A 6,585-nucleotide genomic window follows, 5' to 3' on the forward strand; every position below is an offset into this window, starting at 1 on the left:
GTACAATGTGTATGTACGGTGGTGTGGGGGGCAGGGGCAGGTCATGGTGGGCAGAGCAGGCCATTCTCCCCCACTCCTCATATTATGCTGGTAGGAATGTAGACATGAGATGCCCTTTGCAGAAGGGAAGTCAGGAGACCCTGCAGTCACAAAGTAGGGCTCGAACAAATATTGTGTCACTCAGTTCCACTTAAGGCAGTGGTCTCACACTAGGAAAGAAAATAATCGAGAACCAATTCAGGTCAGTCACTGTAAGTGGTGACATTCTGAACAACCCTTCACTAACTCAAAACATTGAAATCCAGAGAATCCCCGTTACCCAGGCCCGTCCCCTCTGCCCAACCCCTCCCTATATCAGGGTCTCACCTTCAGGAGCCCTGAGAGACACATCACTGCCTGGGGTAGAAGAAGACAGGACAAGGTCAGAGCCCCCAGGAGAGGGGACTACAGCAGGAACTATGGGGGGTGAGGTCCCCTATGGGCTCCCATCTACAGTGTCACAGGGTCTCAGGGGTCACCCCCTCCATACTCACTGGCAGCCTGAGTGTAGCTCCGTCCTTTTGCACCTGTGGGAAGAAAACATCCTGTGTGAAGAAAACATCCTGTGAGAGACGAGGGAGGAGGCAGGGCCGTGAGGTCCTACAGGAACCTCTAGTCCTAGACCCCAGAGAAGTTTCCAGAACTGTGACTACAGACCCAGAGCAGGGCCAGGAAACTTGAGGAAAGTACATGTGCAGGGACTGGACCCACAGTCCTCCTGGAGGTCTGTCCTCAACAAGGACCTGCCCTCTGCCCTGCTAGGAATCACGAAATGGCCAGATTCATCAAGGAGACAGTTTCCTCTCTTTTTTAAATGCTCACTCGAGGATATTTTTTCCCAGAGATTGGAACGGAGAGGAAGGGGGGGAGGGGAGACATCGATGTGAGAGAAACATCGACTGGTTGCCTCCTGCATGTGTCCTGACGGGCTGGGGATTGGGCCTGCAACAGAGATATGTGCTCTCAGCTGGAATTGAACCCATGACCCTTCAGGCCACAGGCCGATGCTCTAACCACTGAGACAAACCAGCTAGGGCAACTTTCCTCTTTTTCAGATGTGCTTTTCAAAGGAGTGTTAGCAAAAAGGACCCCAGACTAGGTAAGCACATCTGTGTGGATGGCACCTCTCAGCATTATGGCAAGAGACTGGAAAGTTTCTACCTATGACTTAAAAACCCCAAATTGGGACAAGAAAACTCAGACTCCACCTGTTTCCTACCTGTACCCTTCTTCCCCCACATCACAGCTCCAGCTGCCAGAGTTCCAGCTGCCACAGCTCCAGTGACCACAGCTCCAAAAACAAGGACAGCAATGAAGGTGGGCTGAAGAGGTGGCTCTGGGAGGGGAAGGGAAGGGAAGGGAAGGGAAGCTGAGGGCCCTGACTGCCACGCCTCAGCTCCCACCCTGCTAAAGTCCTCCAGAGGCCCCTGCTTCCCTGAGAACAGGCCCTGTGCCCACATCCCCTCCTCACCCCATCTCAGTGTGCGGGGCTCGGGCAGCCCCTCGTGCTGCACATGGCACGTGTATCTCTGCTCCTCTCCAGGGGGCACCACCACGGCCGCCCACTTCTGGAAAGTCCCGTCCCCCGCAGGCCTGGTCTCCACAAGCTCCGTGTCCTGGGTCTGCTCCTCCCCATCGCGGTGCCAGGTGAGGGTGATCTCCGCAGGGTAGAAGCCCAGGGCCCAGCACCTCAGGCTGACCTCACGGTCAGAGATGGGGTGATGGGTCACATGTGTCTCTGGGGGATCTGAGAAGGGTGTAAAAATTTAGGAACTGTGCATTACCTCCCATGGGCGACTGAGACAGCACTCATGTGACCATCCTGAGAATGGACAGGACACCTGGGGTGGGGGTAGGAAAGTGCAAAGCTCCAGCCTGGACTCCAAGATCTGAGATAAACCTCCTATTCCTTGGAAAGTTGTAGGATGAGAGTAAGATCCCTAGGATAGGAGGCTCCAGGTCTCTGGTGGACAGCAGAGACCTCTGATCCTGACCTGGGTGGAGGCTGAGTGACTCAAAAAACCTGGAGTCAGGCCTCCAGCGAGGCTGGGAGTGAGAGAGAAGACAAAGCCTGGGAGTATGTCACCCAGTGCTGCCCAAAGCTACTGCCGGGGTCCCCCAAAAATCTGTTATTTCAGAGGTTTCCCTTTCCATCTCCGGAAAGACTGAATCCCTTAAAGGTCTTGAGGGAAAGTCTCAGGCCCTTTTGGGTGAGTCACTCAAGGTCCAGGATCTGAAAACCCACCCAAACCCACCCTCAGGATTCAAGGGGCAAGGGGGTGAGGGCGGAATTCGCGTGTCAATCCCGTCTTCCCGTGGCTGGGCCAGCGGAGGCCCAGCCGCGGCCGAGGGGAGGCTCCGGGCGGCCCTGGCCCCACCTGCGCGCTGCAGCGTCTCCCTCCCGTTCTCCAGGTAGCGGCGCAGCAGCTCCACGCACTCCCTCTCCAGGTACGCCCGGTACCGCTCGGCCAGCCCCGCCGCCTCCCACTTGCGCCGGGTGAGCTGGGCCGCCGGGGCCGCCGCGGTCCAGGAGCGCAGGTCCTCGCTCAGCGCGATGTAGTCGGCGCCGTCGTAGGCGAACTGCTCGTACCCGCGGAGGAAGCGCCCGTCGGGCCCCACGTCGCAGCCGGACGTCCACTGGAAGGTGTGAGACCCTGGCGGAGCCCGGCGGTCAGCCCGCCCACGCCGGCTGCCTCCCCGGGGTGGGCCAGAGCCCTCTCCCGCACAGCCAAGGCAGGGTCCGAGTCAGCCCGCGCGCTCCCCCGCAGCTCGGAGCCAGCGCGGCCCTCCAGGGCGCGGGCGCCGCCTGCGACCCGCCCGCCGCTCACCGGACTCGCTCTGGTTGTAGTAGCCGAGGGCCGTCTGCAGGTTCACGCGGGAAATCTGCGCGTGGACCTGGGCGATCTCGGTCTGAGCGTCCCAGAAGGGCTGCGCTTCCTGCTCCATCCACGGCGCCCGCGGCTCCACCCTGGGGCTCGCGGCGTCGCTGTCGAACCGCAGGAACTGCGTGTCGTCCACGTAGCCGACGGAGATGTAGAGGGCCTCCCGGCGGCCGGGGCGGGACACGGCGGTGTGGAAATATCTCAGGGAGTGGGGCCCTGCGGGGGGAGGGGCTGAGGCCTGCGCCCTCCTCCCGGCGCGTCCCCGGCCCGCGGGGGATGGGACAGGAGGGGCAGGGGCCCGGAGGGGAAACGGGGCTGGTGGTGGAGAGGAGGGGGCGGGGGTCTGGACCCGCAGGCGAGACGGCTCTTCCCCGGGTCCTGCGCCCCCGCCGGTCCCCGCGCTTCTCTCCCGCAGGGGCCGTGCCCGCCCACCCCGCACTCACCCGCCCAGGCCTCGGTCAGGGCCAGGGCCCCCGAGAGCAGCAGGAGGAGGGCTCCGGACCCCATGACCCAGACCCCGAGGGTCTGGGGGAGGAATGAGTTCCGCCGGTCGGTGGAGACTTTCTGGTCCTGAACCACGGAGACGCCGATTGGCTTCGTGACGAACGGAGCATCCAAAGGGAGAGAGACCGGGACGCGTCGCCGTCCGGGAGGGAGGACCCGACCCAGGTTGTAGGGAGCGAAAGCGACTCGGAGTCCCCGCCCTCGGCCGGGGGGGGGGGGGGGGAGGGGGGGGGACGGGGGGAGGGGGGAGGGCTGCGGAGGGGGCGCCTGAGGCAGCGGCGGGGCTCGCCCCCTTTCCCTCCCCTGCTTGCTCCGGATTCTCGGGCGAGCCGTGCCCCCCCCCAGCGCTCCCCGACCCTTCTGGAGGAGCGCGCACCCCCCCCACCCCCACCCCCACCCCGGGCACCGCGAAACCAAAACGAAGCTCGCGGTGGGAAAGCCGGAGCAGACAGCAAGCCCGGGGCACCGGTGCCCCCGCGGGGCGGGCTCCGTGTTTAGGAACCACGGTGGGGCGCACAGCCTTGAAACCCCTGAACGCCAGGAAGCTGGCCTGTAAGAGCCTTTGGTTTTACCTGCATATGTAATAACTGTGTCTCAACAGCCCCACCATCACCAAACACAGCGAAGTTTCACTTTCGCAAACCCACTCGAGGTCTCTGTATTTTAAAACCATCTTCGTTCTGGAGCCGAGTTTGTGCGAGCCCTAGGCAGACTCAGCCCAGAGAAGCGTAAGGAAGCACAGTTGTCACTGAGTGTGGTCTGTGCCGGAGCCTTGATTTACAAAGGCGACTCAGTGACGCCCGGAGAGGCCGATGCCCTGGTAAGAAGATCGTTTTATGACGTTTCCCAAGAGCAGCGGCCCGCGCACCACGCAGGGCCACGCGGGGAGCACCAAGGCTGGTCGGGAGCCGGGAGGGGAGTCCGCGTGGCTCGCAGCCTTAATTGTAGTTTCCCGGGGAGAAGCAGCGCTGGGGAAACGTTTCAGGATTGGCGCAGGCTCTGGGTGGTGGGGCTGCCTCGAGTTGTCTGGTACCGCCCTGGTCGTTAGAGCAAAGCAGTGAACATCGTCTCCCCGAGTGTGGAGCCCGAGGGAGGAGGTCCTTCAAATCTAAGCTCTTGACTGCTCAAGAAAAGCGTGCTCCGGGGAGCCCCTCGCGCTCTCTAAGAACTGGCTAGTCCTGGGGGGGTCTCCGCCCGGTTAACAGTGACACAAATGCCAGAGCACCAAGAATACAGAAAAGTGCCTGGGCAGTGTGGCTCAGTGGCTGAGCATCGACCCACGCTCCAGGAGTTCAGGGCATTGATTCCCTTCGGGGCACATGCCCAGGTTCACCCAGGTTGCGGGCTTGATCCCCAGCAGGGGGACTGCAGGAGGCAGCTGATCAATGACTCTCATCACTGATGTTTCTCTCTCTCTCCCTCTCCCTTCCTCTCTCTCTAAAAAATCAATAAAAACATATTTTTAAAAAAGGAATACAGAAAATAAGGAAATATCATTAATACAGTATATTTCAACAGAATTACAAATTTCAATCACTTCAAAGTTGCAAGTATTCGATGCAGTCCAATGCCCTTCACCAGGGCTCATGCATTTTTGCACGTGTAGGTGAATTTACACATAAAAGCTGTACATATTTTATTGGGGCATTTGTTATTATTCCTTTGCCCTGACTGACATAAGGAGGCAAATGTTTTTATGGAGCCCACAGAAAGTGGGAAATAGTAGATGCAGAGATTACCCTGCTAAGCCCGTAGATATTTGTTGATATATATAACAGTGAAGTTAAACCTGAGAGTTCCCCTGCCTTAGAGCCTTTACCGCCACTTCTTTTCCTCACTTTCTGCTTCTCCAGCCCTTTGTCTCTCTCACTCCCCCTTCTCCACTTTGTCTCCATTCCCTCTCACTTCTGATTGTGGCAACAGCGCCCCCCCACCCCTGCACCTATGGAGATTCTTCCCACAGGGGTCAATGATCCTGCTAATGTGAGTCAGGATGTGTCATTTCTTCACTTATAAAACTCTGGTGTCCCTCATCTCACTCTGGGAAGCCTCTAGAATGTAAGACACATGAGCTATATCTCCAGCATTTAAAGCTGTTCCTGGAGCATAGTGGGGATTAAATTAATTTTTGTTGAACGATCTAATTGTATTAAGTTTAATTGCATCACATAAAAATCACAAAATGAAAAATACAAAAACAAAAATTAGGAAAGGTATTAGTAAGCAGTGTACCTGACTGTTCTTAAGTTCATTCCAGTGGAGAAAATGTTTTGTGCTTATCTGTTGCTCAGTTGAGCCTGTGTATTAGTTTTCTACTGCTACATAAAACCAAGTACAGCAGCTTAAAACAACACCCACTTATGTGCTCACAGTTCTGTAGGTTAGAAGTCCAGGCATCCTGCAGAGGGTTCTGCCCCACTCTTCACAAGTCTGTGTTTGCAACTAGAGCTGAGGTCCTTCTCCGTGCTTATACAGAGATGTTGGCCTAATTCAGTTTCTTGTAGTTGTAGCACTGAGGTCACCATTTCCTTGTTCGAGGTCAATGGGATGCTGCTCCCAGCTCCTGTGGCCCCCAGCATTTCTTGCCATGTGGGCCCCGCCATTTTCAAGCCCTCCCTCACATGGAATCCCTCTTGAATCTCTGCTCAGAAAGAACATAGTGTTGGAAGGGTTCACCTGATTAGGTCAGGATTACCCAGGATATTCCCATTTTCAATTCAACTGATGCAGACCTTAATTACAAATGCAAACACCTTCCCAGTAGCACCTGGGTTGCTTTTGATCAGATGTGTGGGAGAAGGTGAATGACCAGAGATTGGTTATTGCAGGCCATCTTAGAAAACTCCCGGCACAGCCTGGTTCTTCCTTTTATTTTATTTTATTTATTTATTTTTAAATTTATCTTTATTGTTGAAAGTATTACAGGTGTCCCATTTTTCCCCCCAAGTGACCCCTCCACCTTGCTCCCACCCCCTCCCCAGGCCTTCACCCCATTATTGACTGTGTCCACGGGTTATGCATATATGCATATAACTTCTTTGGTTAACCTCTTCCCACCCTCCACTCTCCTTCCCTCTTTCCTCTGAAATATGATCACCTGTTGCATGTGTCAATGTCTCTGGGTCTATTTAGTTTGTCAGATTCTTTGTTCATCAGCTTC

General features: G+C 56.6%; 1 pseudogene across 1 annotated transcript; it reads right to left on the reverse strand.

The window, feature by feature from the left end:
• Window positions 1-980: 980 nt before the first annotated feature.
• On the reverse strand, window positions 981-3,547 carry LOC107538961 (class I histocompatibility antigen, B alpha chain-like; annotated as a pseudogene). Its single transcript, XR_015714544.1, has 5 exons — window positions 3,365-3,547; window positions 2,868-3,137; window positions 2,418-2,693; window positions 1,511-1,786; window positions 981-1,375 (listed from the first exon to the last, which is right to left on the reverse strand). The product of XR_015714544.1 is annotated as a class I histocompatibility antigen, B alpha chain-like (transcript).
• Window positions 3,548-6,585: the final 3,038 nt, after the last annotated feature.

This window comes from Miniopterus natalensis, chromosome 5, assembly GCF_054644295.1.
Source record: "Miniopterus natalensis isolate mMinNat1 chromosome 5, mMinNat1.hap1, whole genome shotgun sequence".
Lineage (NCBI taxonomy): Eukaryota > Metazoa > Chordata > Mammalia > Chiroptera > Miniopteridae > Miniopterus > Miniopterus natalensis.